A 19,244-nucleotide genomic window follows, 5' to 3' on the forward strand; every position below is an offset into this window, starting at 1 on the left:
GATCAAAAATTATCCAAAGTATTTAGTGCTCTTTTCAGTTTTTTGATATTTGCTAAACAATGGACTTCTTCATATTCATTATTTTCATAATTTCAACATTTCATTCTTTTGCATATTTTAAGCAACTGTAAAAGCAACTTTCCATAATGCTCGCACAGTTTTGTAGGCTTACGCTTGTATTTCCAATACGAAAAAATATGCTTTCACGCGTTTACGTTAATAGGTTTTAAATATCACCAAAATCACTCTTGCTTACTTCCAAGCTTATTATTGGAAGTATTGTTTGACCGAAACGACTGTGTAATCGTATGCACGTGTACGCACATATTAAGTAGTCAATTTATAATCAAACTTCAACTTATTATACCCTGAACAGAGTATCTTAAGTTTGCCATGAAGTTTGTAACACCTTGAAGGAAGCTTCGGAGACCCTATAAAGTGTATATATAAACGATCAGTATGTTGAGCTGAGACGATTTGTCTGTATATACTTATAGTCCCTCAGTTTTTATGATATCGTTTTGAAATTTTGCAGACCTCATTTTCTCTTCAAGATGCTGTTCATTTGTCGGAACTGCCGATATCGGACTACTATAACATATGGCTGTCGTACAAACTGAACGATCGGAATAAAGTTCTTGTATGGAAAACTTTCATATTTGACAATGTATCTTCACAAAATTTGGCACAGGTTATTTTATAGGACAACAATGTAATCTTCGAAGAAATTGTTCAGATCGGTTAACTATAGCATATAGCTACCCAACAAACTGAATGATTGGAATCAAATGCTTGCATGGGAACTTCCACGAAATTTGGTTGAGTTATTGCTCATAAAAGTAATGTAATATCGGAAGAAATTGTTCAGATCGGCTTACTATAGCATACAGCTGCCATACAAACCGAACGATCGGAATCAAGGGCTTGTATGGAAAACTTTCGCATTTGACGTGGTATCTTCACGAAATTTGACATGGATTACTGCTTAAGGTAATTTTAAGGTAACATAATCTCCGAAAAAATTGTTCAGATCGGATTACGATAGCATATAGCTTCCATACAAATTGGACACATAGCTACTAAAAGAAATGCAACTGTGAAGGGTATCGGTGCAGCCGAAGTTAAAGTTTTTTTTTTTTTTTTTTTTTTTTATATTCATACTAATAAATAAATATACTGATACAATATGTAAAATTTTCGTCGACCACTTTTTGGCATTTTTTCTCTAGAGAAATTATTCGATCAGTGTAAATCGAAATTTCAAAATTTCCAGAACGGAAGTGAGCGAACCATTGTTGTGCTACACCGTAAACTACACAAATTTCATTGGTGGTTTGCTTGGCATTCTTCCCTTTTTTATAAAAGAATTTCAAAGTTTAGCGAATTGCTTCATTATTTTCACATATTTTTGAACAGCTGTAACTTTTTTTAACATCCCTGAATCAAATTTTTTTGATTAAATGAAGCCTAAAATCTCACTTTTCCAACACTATATGGTATGACACAATGTGATTGGTGTCACTGAAGACGACTGCAACTACATCTATTAACAAAATACGAAAAGACTGTTCCGACTACCCAATATATTGAATGCTTATTTATCAGGATGGTTATGCATTTATCCACATCAAAACTATTTTTGAAATTTTCAACATTTCAATCGTTTCATTTGCTCTTGTTCCTGAAAATTATAATAGCTTCATTAATTGCACGCCAGAGCATTCAGCACATCTATATATTATTCTAAGACAAGGCGCTTATTTCCAGAGATCTACAAAACGTACAGAGACAAATAATACATCAAATTAAAGTGTGCGATCTGAAACTTTGCACAAATTTTACAGATTTTAAATTCATTGAACCACTTTTGATATATTTGCGTTTAAAGTTCTTCAATTTTTACATTAAGCTAATATAAGCAGCGCTTCTACAGAAAAGAGCATATATGTAAGAGAATGAATAATTAAAAATGTTTCTGTCATTTGCTTTCGTTACACACATACCCACATACGCGAAGGCGCAAGTGCGAAATCTAACAACAACAATGTTGTCTGCTCGGTAGCAAAATGACAATAAGCATAGATAACTTGATACGAGATTCTTTGGTTCGAGAGAGAGCTGTCAAAACTCGCATTTTTTATAACATTTGCCTATGATGCCACTACTGAAAAATATTAACTTGGGTATTTAATAAATTATACAAAACACTAAATTAAACACTTTGAAAATGCGTACATTCATATATATGTAAATGCTAAAATGCAAAATCATTAATTAACTTACATAAACATTTATTTTGCCAAAATATGTTCACACAGTTTCATTTCACACTAATTTCGTCAAGTAATTATAGCGCTGCTTTTCTGGCATCCCGCCTTTTTCACTACCTGCTGGTTGACGGCACCCTGATTGTGTTTTGTTGCCAGCTCAGAAAACAGATCAGCTGCAAACGAGAGAGCAAAAAAAAGAGATTCTAATCATGTTATCTATGACAATAAGAGAATGACGAATATAACAAATTACAAATTTTTGCTTTGGCATGTGCACTGGTACATACATACATATGCATGCGCTAAGGCGCTATCTACGATTTGACATGCGCTCTCTTCTATGTTGCACGTATATGTATGTACGAGCTAAGGAACACTGCGCTTTGACATGCGCACTCTACTTTGTTTTATATTCACACATACATACTTACAAACATATGTATGTATATTAGGGTGATTCAAAAAAAATTTTTTTTTTTTTCAATTGGTACTCGCAAAAATAGGTTCCTAGACACCTCTAAGAAAGCCTCTCCAAATATGAGTTTTTAATTGTAACGGGAAGGTCCTTCGCCTAACGGTTTTCTATTTTTTCTTATTATCAGATAGAAAAATTTATATCTCGCTTCCAACTACTTGAAAAAATATTTTGTTAATTAGGTTTTGTAGGAAATTGAATGCTCTAAAATATGGTCTCTTATGATTTTTTCGTAAACCCAACCGTTTAAAAGATATTAACGGTTGAAATTTGACTATTTTTGGAAAAATTCTTTTTTTCTTATTAATTTTATAACTCAATGAAAAAAAAATTATTATGAATGATGATACACATAGTTTTGTAGGAAATTTACTGCTCTATAAAAATGGTCTACTACGATATTTCGATTAAGTTAAGCGTTTACGAGATATTCATCGTCAAACATCAATGCATATTAGGGTGGATCAAAAAAAAAAAATTTTTTTTTCGTTTGGTACTCTGAAAAATAGGTTCCTAGACACCTCTTAGAAAGCCTCTCCAAAAATCTATTCATAATAATTTTTTTTCATTGAGTTATAAAATTCATAAGAAATAAAAAATTTTTCCAAAAATAGTCAAATTTCAACCGTTAATATCTTTTAAACGGTTGGGTTTACGAAAAAATCATAAGAGACCATATTTTAGAGCATTCAATTTCCTACAAAACCTAATTAACAAAATATTTTTTCAAGTAGTTGGAAGCGAGATATAAATTTTTCTATCTGATAATAAGAAAAATAGAAAACCGTTAGGCGGAGGACCTTCCCGTTACAATTAAAAACTCATATTTGGAGAGGCTTTCTTAGAGGTGTCTAGGAACCTATTTTTGCGAGTACCAATTGAAAAAAAAAATAAATTTTTTTTTGAATCACCCTAATGTATTTACATATGTATGGGCGAAGACGCAAGTGCAAAATCTAACAGAAATATTGTTGTCGGCGTTATTTTGATTAGAAGTGTTATTGCGTTAGGTAAGCTTTGAGTCAGTTGAGTTTTCTTCCAACCCAGCAGATTTAAAAGCGAGATCTCCTGAAAGGAGGAATGAAGGAGTCCTCCTATTGACCTCTTTTAGGAGCAGTAAGGGAGATTTTTTAATTTTGTTCTTATATTGTGTTTTTTTTTATATTTTATTTTAGTGTTGACCTCCTTTCGTCATCCTTTAGGAGCAAAAAAGGAGATTTTATACTTCTATTGTGATTTTTTTTACTTCATTTTAGTATTGATCTCCTTTTGTCCTCCTTTAGAAGCAATAAAGGAGATTTTTTTAATTTTTCGTAGCTTAAAAATCGTACTTTTGATACAAAAATTGCAATTTAACGGGAAATAATAACTGGTAATTTTTGTCTTCAAGCAATTGTTCATTTCAACTGTATTTTTTAAAGCGTGTAGACGTAAGTGTTTTATATCTATTGAGTATTAAATATTTTAAATTGATAATTAAATGTACTCTAAAAAGCATTTAAAATGCCTAGTGAATAAAAAATTAAATAATTTATATAAAAAATGCGGAAGTTCTTCAATTTTAAGTGGAGAAAATATCAATGTGTCCACCAATACTTCCCGAAACACCTCCTCCTGCCAGAAAAACATGGAACACAGAATACGGAAGCTAGAGGAAATATCGGCGCAGAACGCTATACTCCTGGAGCGGATTATTGACATATTGCAACCGAAGAAGATTGAATTAATGATATTTCATATTAAAAACATGAATGATTTAGCTTCTACAGGGTCCTTGCTTTTGAATAAGCCTGAGGCAGAAATTGTGAGTATGATAAAATAGATGTTACTAAACAGTTTGAGTTTATTATAGGTGGCGTATCTGAAGCAAAAATTTTCAAAGAGACCCTTATCAAAAATTTTGGATAAAGTGATTGCGGAGTCCCTGCTCTTAAAAGTGATTTGGGATGGAGCCAAAAAAAAGTTGCATTGAAGAATTATGCACTTTTCAATAAATTTCTTTACGGTAATACAAAATTTCAATTCATGTCATCTATTTTTTTAACAAGTTTAATTTTTAGAGGCCTTAAAAGATGATTACTCATACCCTGATTTTGAGGCAAAGATCAAAAAGGCGTTTCTCAAATGTAAGGCTCAGTTCTACAGGAACACTTATAATATAAAAAAAAATAATAGATTTCATGTACATTCATTTAATTAAAAAACTTTAATAAAAAATAAAATTATAAAAATTGGTTTTTGTTAAAATAATTGCAGGTTAATATATAAAATAATATAGGATTAATCATAGAGATCTCCTTTAGGAGTAATCATAGAGACCTCCTATAGCAGTAATCATAGAGATCTCCATTAGGAGGTTAAAAGGAGTACCCGCGTTCCAATGACATGCAATGTTAAAAGCGAGGATACAATTTTACGTGTATTTACACACGAGTATTAAGAGTAATAGAGAGTATAGGATATCTCCTAAAGGATTAATCCTGGAGGTCCCAAACGATCATCCTAAAATCTGCTGGGAAAAGTCAAGGCGGCTATTACCAGCGAATACATACATATTACATCGAATTTCAGTTCAGATTCAGATTAATTATTAAAAATAAAATGCCAAACCAAAGGCGAATTAGACGAAAAAGGAGTTTAACAGGTCGAAGAGAAGAGGTGAATGTTATAGATAAAAATGAATTTTTAATCGTTAATGTATGTATGTATATGAATTGACCTGTTTTATTAGAGCCGTAGTCATGCAGGATCTATGGCAAGTTATTTCAAAACTGCCCTAAACTCCGTAGTTCTTCCGGAGTATAGTTCGCTTGGGGGTTTGACTAATATATGTTTACACTGTAAAGCAAAACATTTCGGAAGTGAAAAGGTACCTGTACTTTTCATTGTTTTCCATTCGTAATATATGTATATACATACTTATTGTCTTAATATTTGGTTGAAATTGTTACTAGGTAAGAAATGGCTTTACGACATGTTGTCATGGCGGAAAAGTTAAACTTCAAGAATTACGTGTACCTGAGTTTTTGAAAGCTGTGTTAGAAAATGATTTGAGCTCTTGGCGGGGACACTATTTGGAGAATATTCGGCAGCTAAATAGTTCGTTTGCTTTTGCATCATTCGAAGCGAAAATTGCGGAGCCTACAGGGCGCGGACCATATTGCTTCCGAATACATGGATCAATATATCATAGGGTAGGTCCATTGCATGCAGATCATCCTTCAGAATCCTCCTACGCCCAGCTGTTTATTTTTGACACTGATCAAGCAACTGATATAAGGGCACAACATAATTCAAACTGCGATAGGTATTTGCTGAGAGAAATCAACGAAATGCTTTGAAATATTAACCCCTTGGCAAATGCGTATAAGCATATGGCGCAGGTTGAACGCGAAGAGGAACAGAGGGCCAGAGAAGAAAATCGCAATGCTCGCCGAATTAGCATGCTACTTTTGCCTAGATCGATTATTACGTGATATTCACCAAAATGGAATACCTTTTGGTGGAAAGGTTATTTTATTAGGTGGTGATTTCAGGCAAGTTCTTCCTGTGGTGCCCAATAGCTCAGGCGCCGCTATAGTTGGTAATTGTTTGAAACGGTGCTCACTTTGGAAATTTTTTAGGTGTCTCAAACTCTCAACGAATATGCGTTCTAAAGAATCCGTATACAACAGTTTTCTTTTGCGTGTTGAAAATCAATATACCAGAAGAGATAATTTTACTAAATGAAAATTTAGTGGATTGGGTATTTCAGCCTCAGTCTGGTGTTATTAGTCAAAACCATTTGAAGGATCGGCCAATTTTGTGTCCAAAAAATAATCACTGTACGATAATAAATAGCGAAATAGTAAATATGGTGCCCGGTGAAGAAAGGGTATATTATAGCGTGGATACTGTCGTTTCTGAAGATCCTCAAGAGCATGTCGGATTCCCTACAGAATTTCTAAACTCCCTTAATTTCAGTGGAGTAGCGCCTCATGAGTTAAGGCTTAAGGTTGGAACAGTTGTGATGTTAATCCGCAATCTTAATACATATGAAGGGTTGGTCAATGGGACTCGCTTGATAGTAAAAGCACTACATTATAATTGTTTGGAGGTCGAAATTTTAACCGGTGAATCACAAGGGAAACAAATTTTATTGCCCCGTATAAATTTACAGCCCAGCGAATCAACACTTCCTTTTATTTTAAAGCGTCGCCAATTTCCAATAATTGTAGCATTCGGAATAACAATAAACAAATCTCAAGGGCAGACTCTAGCAAGAGTTGGTGTTTTCCTCAAGGAGGATTGTTTTACGCATGGCCAGCTGTATGTCGCATTGAGTCGAGTACGATCTTCTCAAGATACCAAAGTTAAGACTTACGACCAAAATAAAACCACTACGAATGTAGTTTTCCATGAAGTACTTGAATAAGTTGAGTTTTTGTAAAAAATTTTTTTTTTTACTTTTTTCATTTTAAATAACGGAGTCCCCCGATTATCGGGGGTTATTACTAGTTATGATTATTACACTGCCAACGTCCCCGTTACAATTCACGCACCGATACACTAAGGGGTATTTGATGCAAAAAACCGGTCATAAGTGGTTTTACTAAACTTCGCCAAATGGTATTTACGCCGCATGTTTTACTATTTACAATAACCGCTCCAACCTGCGCACCCCTCCCCCGCCCGCTTTTTACTCTACTCTCGCCACGGATCCAGTCGGAATCCAATCATTAAGTGTAACGCGTGTCTCTGTTCTCGGCGTTCTCGATTATTTACATAATTTCCCTTTGTTGATACGGCTGCGTGTGGAGATTTACTTGGAAATTCTTTATTGAATATGGAAGTAAAAGGTATGTACTTATGATTAAGACGTATAACAGTCAATTTATTCTTAAATTTAAGCATTTAAACTGATGTTGTTAGTTGCCTTTGCAAGAATGTAGTATTTTTACAAAAAAAGTAGAACATTATTGTTTTTGATTATTTGTCGGGATTTGTCGCGCCAGAAATCTGGTACGGAAATGTAATTTGGACCTTCTTCTATCCGAAACAGAAGTAAAATTGTCCCGCAACCCACCCCATTTTTATAGGTCTTTTTTTTTAAAGTGCACGGTGTAATTCTATACAAAATAGGATGTTATAAGGTTTTTTCACAGATTCTGCAGCAATGGTGAAAAATATCACCCGAATGGAGTTATACGATAATATAAAGGAGTACAAAGGAAAAAAAATGGACGAAAAATTCACCTTTCTGGAATATAGAATTGCTCAGTTGACGTCATGCCCAACAGACGATAGAAATGTTTTGTCTCGTTCTTTGAGGCATTTCAAGACAGATTTTAAACAAAAATGGTCAACAGCTCGTAACACTGATGAGAGGTTCGTAAAAAATAACGTAGAATGGCTAAGAACATCATTAGAACTTCCTTCGTGGTCGCACAAGCCTGGTCGTCCAGTCAAAGAGTTTCGCGAATTAAGCGAAAGGAGTAAGCGGCGCAGAACTGTAGATTTACGGGATCACGTACCTGTCGAGGAGTTGACTTTCGCTGTATGTGTAAGTCAGGGCACTTCAATATTGTTTTTTTATTATATTTAAAGATAATATAGGTCCCTAAATAATTATGACCGGTTTTTTGCATAAAATACCCCTTAGTGCGATATGTCAAACTTATACGAGTAAGTTAAGTGTTACAAAGCAAATGCTGCGGGCCGGTATTTTGGCTAAATATATGCGTTCACCCGCCATGTATGTACATATGTATCTGTACGGGCGCGAATTTTAAGGGGCTATACATACCAGTGTGACGCATGAAAAATTAGGTGTTTCGTGAATTTTTTTAAAAAGAAAGTACTAGATTGAATGTTTCGACGTTCTATGAACGTAATAAAGTATATTTTTAGCTACATTAAAATTTTTTTTTACAAAAGTAATGAAAAACAAGTAAGGAAGGGCTAAGTTCGGGTGTCACCGAACATTTTATACTCTCGCATGGTAAAGTGATAATCGAGATTTCATAATACGTCATTTACATATTTTTCAAATACCGTATTTTTGTAAAGTTTTATTCCGCTATCATCATTGGTTCCTAATGTTTATACTCGTATTATACAGAGAAGGCATCAGATGGAATTCAAAATAGCCTTATATTGGAAGAAGGCGTGGTTGTGAACCGATTTCACCCATATTTCGTACATGTAATCAGGGTGTTAAGAAAATATTATATACCGAATTTCATTGAAATCGGTCTAGTAGTTCATGAGATCTGGTTCTTGGTCCATAAGTGGGCGGCGCCACGCCCATTTTCAATTTTTAAAAAAGGCCTGGGTGCAGCTTCCTTCTGCCATTTCTTCCGTAAAATTTGGTAATTCTGACGTTTTTTGTTAGTCGGTTAACGCACTTTTAGTGATTTTCAACATAATCTTTGTATGGGAGGTGGGCGTGGTTATTATCCGATTTATTCCATTTTTAAACTGTATATGGAAATGCCTGAAGGAAACGACTTTATAGAGTTTGGTTGACATAGCTATAGTAGTTTCTGAGATATGTATAAAAAACTTAGTAGGGGGCGGGGCCACACCCACTTTTCCAAAAAAATTACTTCCAAATATGTCCCTTCCTAATGCGATCCTTTGTGCCAAATTTCACTTTAATATCTTTATTTATGGCTTAGTTATGACACTTTATAGGTTTTCGGTTTCCGCCATTTTGTGGGCGTGGCAGTAGGCCGATTTTGCCCATCTTCGAACTTAACCTTCTTATGGAGCCAAGGAATACGTGTACCAAGTTTCATCATGATATCTGAATTTTTACTCAAGTTACAGCTTGCACGGACGGACGGACAGACGGACGGACAGACGGACGGACAGACGGACAGACGGACGGACGGACGGACGGACAGACGGACAGATGGACGGACGGACAGACAGACATCCTGATTTCGACTCTACTCGTCGCCCTGATCACTTTGGTATATATAACCCTATATCTGACTCTTTTAGTTTTAGGACTTACAAACAACCGTTATGTGAACAAAACTATTATACTCTCGTTAGCAACATTGTTGCGAGAGTATAATAACCGAGTTATGTGCTGTCTGCGGAAGTGCCGGAAAAAAAGTGCCTCAACTGCTGGCAGGATTCCGGTCGAATGAGTAGCTGAAACAAAAAAATTCAAAATGTTTATTAAACTTAAATATATTTTCTATACAATGAATTACAATCTTCGAAAAATATCAAAAATTAAGAAAATGTCGTAATTTTGAAAAACAAAATTAGTTTTCTTAAGAAAAAAATGGTCGTTTTTTAATGCCAAATTGACAATTTGAAACCAATTAAAAAGATCGTAGCCCATTGTATAGCAAATGTATTCAACTATACCTAGTTTTAACTTGAAGTCGATCGGTCAATTTCTCGTTGAATTATGATGTCAGTAATTTTGAAAAATGTCGTTTCGAGAAAAACGCGTTGAAAGTTTCACTTATATATGTTTGCACCTCTGAGCGGTCGCTGGTTAGAACGCTGTCATTCAAAAACTATTCAAGATATGACCTGGCCGATTTCACGGGATATTTTTGAATACATAGACTATCGAAAAAGCAAAAAAAAAAAAATTGTTTGAAAGTGTCACACTAGTATAGCCCCTTAACGATTGTTTTAAGACGTATGTTGGTGTGCACCACACATTTCTTACTTCAGAGTTGCAACACCGTAAAATTAAATTAAATATCAGAGTCATTGCGCTGTTATGGCTTAACATTACTGTGTATGTGATAAGTATTTATACAGACCTGAGCTTTGCTGAAAGAATAATTATTAAATAAAGAATAATAATTATAATTATTTTTTAATTTAAAAAACCTTAATAGATTCGAAATAATATGCAAAGGAGTGAAACTTAATCGACTTAGTTTTGTTAAAATAAGTTATAAGTAGAGTGCTTTCTTGATAAAGCACGATGAGTGAAAAAGCTGAACTGCAAAATTAGATTTTTTATTATTTTACAAAGAAACAACCACTTGTTTAAATATGTACAATGGTTTCGGATTCTTCGATTTTCAGTAATGAAACATAAAACAATAAAAAAACGTCAACTTCGGCTGCACCGAAACTTATATACCCTTCACAGGTGCATTTCTTTTAGTAACTATGTATACTCTTTGTGTGGAAGCTATATGCCATAAAAATCCGATTTGAATAATTTTTTCGGAGATTATATTATTACTTTAATTAGTAACCGATGTCAAATTTCGTGAAAATATCACGTCATATGCGAAAGTTTTCCATACAAGCCCTTGATTCTGATCGTTCGGTTTGTATGGCAGCTATATGTTATAGTAAACCGATCTGAACAATTTCTTTCGATATTGCATTATTTCTATGAGCAATAACTCATACCAAATTTTGTGAAGTTATATAGTGAAATGAATGCAAACATTTGATTCCGATCATTCAGCTTTTATGGTAGCTATATGCTATAGTTAACCGATCTGAACAATTTCTTCGAAGATTACATTGCTGCTTTAGAAAATAACCTGTGCCAACTTTTGTGAAGATACTTTGTCAAATGTGAAAGTTTTCCATACAAGAACTTGATTCCGATTGTTTAGTTTGTATGGCAGCTATATGTTATAGTTGTTCGATATCGGCAGTTCCGACAAATGAGCAGCTTCTTGAAGAGAAAATGACGTTTTCAAAACGATATCTCAAAAACTGAGGGACTAGTTCGTCTACATACAGACAGACGGTACTGGCTAAATCGACTCAGCTCAACATATGTACGTCAGTAAGCGTTCTGCTTTTTCAGAGTTTCATTCAGTAGCTCTGTTCGGATCGTGTTGTCCGAAATTCTCCTACACTCGGCTGTCCTGACCTGTCGTTCGCCCCGAACGCTGGGCTCCACGGTTTCATATATTCGGGCACCGTTATAGTTCTACCCGGGCTCTCAACGTCACCTAATTTTCCTCAGTGTGTCTTCCATGTGGAAGTCGTTCCTTCCTTTAATTTTAAGCCCTGAACCATACTATGTCCTTTTTATCGCCACTCTATCCTTAATATTGTATTCTTTTTCTGGCTTTCGGTTCAAGTTAAAATTTCGCCTATTCTCTTCCTGAACCTTGGATATATTCTCTGCAGCCTTCTTTCTAACACTTTCCCGCTCCTCATCTAGTTCCCTAAGTAGTGAATCTTCAAACATATTCGGAAGTTCAATGTTATCAGATGTACGCATATCTAACCCAGTCAGAATTCGAAAAGGTGTGAACTTGGTACTTCTTGGAGGAGTATTGTTCAAAAGCTGTTGTATCCTCTCAACGTGTCTATATCAATTAGCTGGATTATTGTGACATAATTTCGTCAGCAATGGTAGTATAATACGATTGATACGCTCGTCTTGTCCGTTTCCGCGTGGCACTCTGGTTGCAATGAGAAGATGGTGAATGCGCAATATTCTTCAAAACTCTTAGCTGTAAATGCTGTTCCCCTATCGGTGATTATTCTTTTTGGATTACCGAACACAGAAGCTTGTTTTTCTAATCTGTGTAATCTGTCGAATCCGTACTCTTTGTTGGGTATAAGCACACGAATTTTCTAAATGCATTTTCACTACAAACAAATGGTTATATTTTTTATGGGTCAACTCCATAGGCCCTAAGTGATCAAGATGATATGTTAACAGCGGTCTATCTTCTTTATCTATAGGACAGAGGGAGGGTTTACTTTTTCCCTGCCTTTGCTTCCCCGATAATGTATTCTACACAATTTCTAATAACGTTTGCCACCTTTTGGTCTTATTTGTGAAATATAAAACGATTTTTCTAAGTAATCTCGGGTCTTTTTTTCCGACCAGTGTCCTACACGGTGTCCCATGCGGATTATTTCCTCTTCCATTTTTTGCGGTACTACCAACAACTCTTTTACAGGGTCTTCATACAGTATACCGTTTTTCAAATAAAAGTCTTCGTAAATATTTTTCTTTAAAGCTGCGCACCCCGCTTTTACCCAATCATCGCGAATATTCAAGTAACATGGATGTCATTCGACTAAGTGCATCGACATGTTTCATTTTTGTAGCCGGTCTGTGTTCACTGCCCCACGAGTGACTCTAAGTGGTACATCTGTTTTCTTCATGGTTAGTGCAAACGCATTGCAATCGCTCACAATTTTGATCTTTTCTCCATAACATAAATTCTCCACTTTTTTAAAGCCTTTATAATGGCAAGTACCTCCAATTTGTAAGAATGATATTTTTCTTCTTCAGGTTGAGTTTTAAGACTCATATAACTGACCGGGTGAAATTGTTGATCTTCTTTGTCTTTTTGAAGCAATACACCACCGTAGTCGTGCATGCTAGCGTCCGTGTGTTTCGGCAGTAGGGTTATAAAGTTTTAAAACTGGAGCTTTAGCCATCGCCCCTTTAAGTTGTTGAAATGCTATAAGATGTTTTTCATTGAATCTAAATTCAGTGTATTTCCTAAGTAAATCGCTTAAAGACCTAGCAATTAACGCATACCCCTCCCCGAACCTTCTAAAATAAGAAGTAAGTCCTAGAAATCTTTGGAGAGATTTTTTATCCCGCGGGACTGGAAAATTTTGTACTGTCTTTATCTCATCATCCGATGGTTTTATACCCCCTTCTTCAATAATGTATCCTAAGAGTTTAATTCTCTTCATCAAAAATTGGCATTTTTTCCACTTCAACTCATAACTTTTGGCTCTCTTTAAAACGACTTTTACTTTATGTAGCCCTTCATCACTGCTTGATGCTGGAATAATTATATCGTCCATATAAAAGACGATGACTCCTTGCTGCACCAGATCTCGGAAAATGGCTGATATATAACGGCAAAATATGGCTGGGGAATTACAAATTCCGAAAGGCACGAAATTAAATTCATACTGCCCGTTATGGGTTACGAATGAGGTGTAACGTTTTGAGTTCAGTTCGACCGGCACATGGAAAAATCTATTGGCTAGATCGAGAGTAGGGAATATCATGGCACCCTGCAATCTTTCCAAAGCATCATCGATGAGTGCCATTGGAAAATTGTCTTTCACTATCTTTTCATTTAACTTTTTTAAAGTCACAACACAATCGTTTTATGCCATCTTTCTTCGATACCAGCACCACTGGTGACTGGTGAGGGTATTGGGTAACCATATCAATTATAGGCGAGCGATAGTCCACAGTCAAATGAGTTAAGTTCAAAAGTAAATTGTCTTCAACTTTTTCTAAATTATTCTCTAGGCAAAGAGACGTAAATTCTGATAAGAGAGTGATGTATTCCGCATCCAGTGCTTTCTTACTACCAGTGTCCTCTTTTTCTTCACTTCGTTGGGTTTCTTCTCCTTCTATCTCAACTGCCCTGGTTTTGTTTCGAGTTTTTTCCTTAAACTTTACAGTACCTTAAATATAACGTCCGCAAACTTTAAAATATCATTCCCGAGGAACGCTTCATATCTCAAGTCATTACTTGTGGTAACATGGAAAGTGACCGGTGTTGTAACCCTATCTAATTCAATATTTTCTGTTATACTGCCTAAATTGTTCAACTCGCTTTTTTCATACCGACTATAGCATCAACATGTATGCCTCTCATCTTGATCTTTTTGAAAACTAGTCCACTACATTTACTATATGGACAATCAAGCATCACATTAACTGTACCCCTCTCGGTTTTTATCTGCCTACCTACGTTGCTGCCGCTCTCTCGAAACTGGGATATCTCTTTTTACCGCACTTAAAATCTTTATATTGTTTGTTATCTACACCACAATCTTTCGCTAGGTGGGAGATACTTTCACAATTGCAACATTTCCTTACTGTCCCACTATTTCCTTGCCCCTGTTTGAATACTATCGCGCACCATAAACTCGTTCGTAAACTTTCAAATTTTCCTTTAAATCTTTAATCATCTGTGCCTAGTGCAGTATAGTTTTATTAGGCTTAGAGTCGGGAATACCTTCCACAAAATACCCCATTAAACTCATTTCGTCTAAATTAATAGGCTTAGCTATATCCATCAAAACGTATAAGTATTCCCTAAAAGATTCGCTACTCTTTTTACGGCGATTTTGTAACATCCTGTGTATCTCTAATGCCGATAACTTGGCGCCAAAGTCATCAGCAATAGTATTTTTTAACGAAGACCAGTTTTTTATGCCCACTTGACTGCGCATGAACAACTTAGTAGCTCCTTCAAGCAGTTGCTTTGCATACACATACTTTTGGAACTCATTCCAACCCAAAGTAACAGCATTATCTTCGAACTCTTGTAACCATTCACTAGCTTCAAGGGAATCAGTTCCACTAAATGAGGGTAGACTGCCTTCGATATCCTTTAAGGTAAAGTTTGATACCACGACGGTGTCCCCTGAGGGATTAGTTATATTTTTATAAGTACTTTCATTGGTTTAGTCCAGTTCGTCTTAACTCTTCTCTCAAAGCCGTTACCATCATAGCTAAAACCGTCTCACTGTCCATGTTTTACAATATTTAACAAATTATAGGTATTGAAAAATACAATGTTTTCAAATTATTCAAGTGATAAGATATGTGTACTTAAACTTAAATATTAATATAAATCAGATATTGTTCTTTCGTATTCGTATTTTTTAAGGTAAGTTATAAACGTTTGTTATGTGTTCATGAGAAAAAATTACCTCAGTACTGCAACATCAATACTAAACACATTTAATCCAATTGGCCTTTAATACGAATAAGTACGATTATGTACTAATATTGTCTGAATCTATCGAGGAAATAAATACATTAAAAATTATTATTGTTTGATTAAAGAAGTAATATTAAGTAATAGGAATAATAGCAGTTAGTCTTTCCAAATATGCTTCAAAACTCATCTACTTTTTGTTTTGACTACAGCTTTCTTACAAAAATGACCAGCTTAACTAAAACACGAACAATAGTAAAAACTTATTTTTTCCTTTTTTCCTATTTGGATTTTGATTTGTTTCTCAGTTTTAATTGCTGTTATTTACCCTGCTATCTCGCTTAAATCTAATACGAATAAGTGTTCCCACTGCTATTTTTCCTTCGATAAGTCACTGTGCTGCGAACTCTGAACCGATTTCTTAATTCGGACGTATCCACTCTGTGAAGTGGAATTGAAATAAGTGTGTGAAATTTTAAAATAAATGAAATAAAGTAAAATAAAATAAAATCAAATAAATAAATTAAAATAAAATAAATAAAATATAATGAAATAAGATAGAGAAATCGTTAAACGATCAAAAATTTATGCTACGTTTGATTGAATATTACCGAAATTTTGGATGGATGGTGGAATACTAGAGTAGAAGCGTACAGCAATAGAGAAGAAAAATGAAAGCAATACCAAATCCTTCTCGATATCTACAAAGAGCAATATCCCAAGGCCACAATTGAGGATTTAAAAAAATAAATAAATATTTTGCGTACCGAGTTCAGGCGGGAGAAACAACGATAGACTGATTGCGAGAGAAGTGGTGCTGGGGCTGAAGATTCCGCTGAATCAAATTTGTTTTATGCATATTTTTAAACGATGTGGAGGCACCAAGCACATCAATAAGTACTACAGTAAGTAAAATTCTTAAAACATTTATATCTCGATAAACTTTTATTTTTAGAATACAACATACTAAATGGTACGTAGTTAAATTTAAAGTTATGCATATTTCGTTTTCCAAGAAACTTCCCCTTCGTTACTAAAATATTCTGCAAATGTCTCGCAAATTTCTTTAGCTTTATTTGAAGCATTCCGCATTTGTGTACATTTCAGTGCATTAAGATGTATGTCTTTACGTCATTTTCCAATAACCAAATCCCCTGAGCTGGTAACTTCATTATCAATTATATCGGGGAATGAATACATTGTTTTTGCGCGAGTTAATTTTTACCAGAAGTAAAAATGAGTCAAAAGAATATGTTGAGTATATGAGTTGCACCGAAATGTGTACTCTTTATTTATACTCTTAAGACTAACTTATTACATGTTTCTTACTTCTATTTATACTAACTAGTATGTTTACTTATTACCAGTTGATAGTTTGTCTAAAAACAGATTGTATTCTTTGTTTAGGTTTGTTTACATATACATATATTGTTTGCCTAGATACATTTGCTTTGTTTTAAGATAAGGTTGTTGTGGTATTCAAACTCAATGTTGTTTTGATACTTGTTTGTTAAGGATTGTTTGTTGTCGTGAAAGTGCATTTCAATTGTTCCAAAACAAGGTTGTTTCTGTATTCTGTTTACTGAAACAAAAGGTTGTTTTGGTGTTTGCTACTGAAATAAAGAATACATTCCTTAACTTGCGCAAAAAAATATGCAGATAGCAACAAGCCAAAACAATGGTTTGTACTTTTTCCGGCTCGACGGAAATGGTGGTTTGTAGAACACCAAATCGGGATACTAATATTCCAAACAAATTCTCAACAATTATACACGCTCTACTCAAGCAGTAGTTAAAGATGCGTTCTTTGCTCGTGAGATTGGTGCCAGGATAGGGTTTCAAAAGGTTTTCATGCATTTGAAAAGCATTATCTCCAATAAAAACATATGGAAGAACTTTATTCCTATTTAGTAGTTGCGATGATGAAGGTATTTGTAAACATTTGTTGTAAATTGCTTTCCCAAAATCGGTTTTTTTATAACACCACCATCAGAAATACTTAATTTGCATTCAATTTGGAAAATTTCAAAGTTCATAAAATTCTTTTGCAATTGATCTCCATTGAATCCATAAATTGTGAAATTAGACCGGATGGCTCCACAGCAGCGGATTTAATGCGAAAAGTTTGGGGAAGACATTTTGTTTGAGGGACAGATGGGAACACTGCACCGAAATTCCGTGCAAATTAATGGTCCAATGCACAATGCAGGGCAAATATTTTACAGCAACAGTTGCACATCTATGCATCTTACTGTTGTTACCATATTATTGAGTGATCCTGAGACGTCGCAATCACAAATATCCCACTTTTTTTAAAATTTCACTGAATAATTTTTCATTCATTTTAATTTTATGTACAAATTTAGTTTATGAAATAAAAGTAATAAAATGTTTGAAATAAAAAATAATGTTAAATCATAATCGAAATTCTTTATTTATTGATATAAAAATTGAGGTTATAACTTACCTTTATGAATGCTGAAAGCGACGAAATAATTAACTAACAAGTTTCAATAATAATCAATCCAAGGGATCTACGAGAAATTGTAGTTATAAATTTAAGATTTTCAAATTTATCTCCAGTCGCCAAATATCTCAATGTTGCTGACAAACGCATGTTAGCTGGTATTGCTTCTCGCATCACTGTATTTTGTTTTAAATTAACACAAACATCAACGTGCACATCACTAACACATATGCAATGTTTGACGCAATTATTTGATCGTCTCCAGGGCACTTTAAATTCACTTGTTGATTTTTATTGTCTCTTTTCTATTCTGTTTAGTATAATACTATGCGGCGAATTATTCTTCAACTTCAAATTCCCTTGTTGGTTTCTACTGTCACTGTTGTATCATTATTAGCATTTTGCTATACGGCGAATTGCTGTCTTTTTTCTACTTTAGTCACTATTTCGTTTTTCTGCGAATTACACTTTCATTTTAAACTTAAAATCACTCGTTGATTTTTACTGTATCTTTTCTATTCTTTTCAATCTATTTCTATGCTGCGAATAATACTTTCATTTTAAAATTCAAATTAACTCGTTTTTTCAATTAACTGTTGCTGATCTCCTCTAACATGTGTGTTTATTGCCTTCAATGTTTCAAAATTTCGTATTTAACCGTCACTTCACCACATTTGAAAGTTCTAGAAAACTCTTATGTGCCCGAAGAAATATGTAAGTAAAAGTCACTATACAAACTCCAACATTCATATATTTTTTTTCATTAATACTCTATGTATTTTTTCCAAATTTACATTTTTTCACCGTTTTTATACTCTCGCAACAATGTTGCTAAGGAGAGTATTATAGTTTTGTTCACATAACGGTTGTTTGTAAGTCCTAAAACTAAAAGAGTCAGATATAGGGTTATATACACCAAAGTGATCAGGGTGACGAGTAGAGTCGAAATCCGGATGTCTGTCTGTCCGTCCGTCCGTCCGTGCAAGCTGTAACTTGAGTAAAATTTGAGATATCATGATGAAACTTGGTACACTCTATAAGAAGGTTAAGTTCGAAGATGGACAAAATCGGCCTATTGCCACGCCCACAAAATGGCGGAAACCGAAAACCTATAAAGTGTCATAACTAAGCCATAAATAAAGATATTAAAGTAAAATTTGGCACAAAGGATCGCATTAGGGAGGGGCATATTTGGACGTAATTTTTTTGGAAAAGTGAGCGTGGCCCCTCCACCTACTAAGTTTTTTGTACATATCTCGGAAACTACTATAGCTATGTCAACCAAACTCTACAGAGTCGTTTTCTTCAGGCATTTCCATATACAGTTCAAATATGGAAGAAATCGGATAATAGCCACGCCCACCTCCCATACAAAGGTT

This window comes from Bactrocera tryoni, chromosome 2, assembly GCF_016617805.1.
Source record: "Bactrocera tryoni isolate S06 chromosome 2, CSIRO_BtryS06_freeze2, whole genome shotgun sequence".
NCBI lineage: Eukaryota > Metazoa > Arthropoda > Insecta > Diptera > Tephritidae > Bactrocera > Bactrocera tryoni.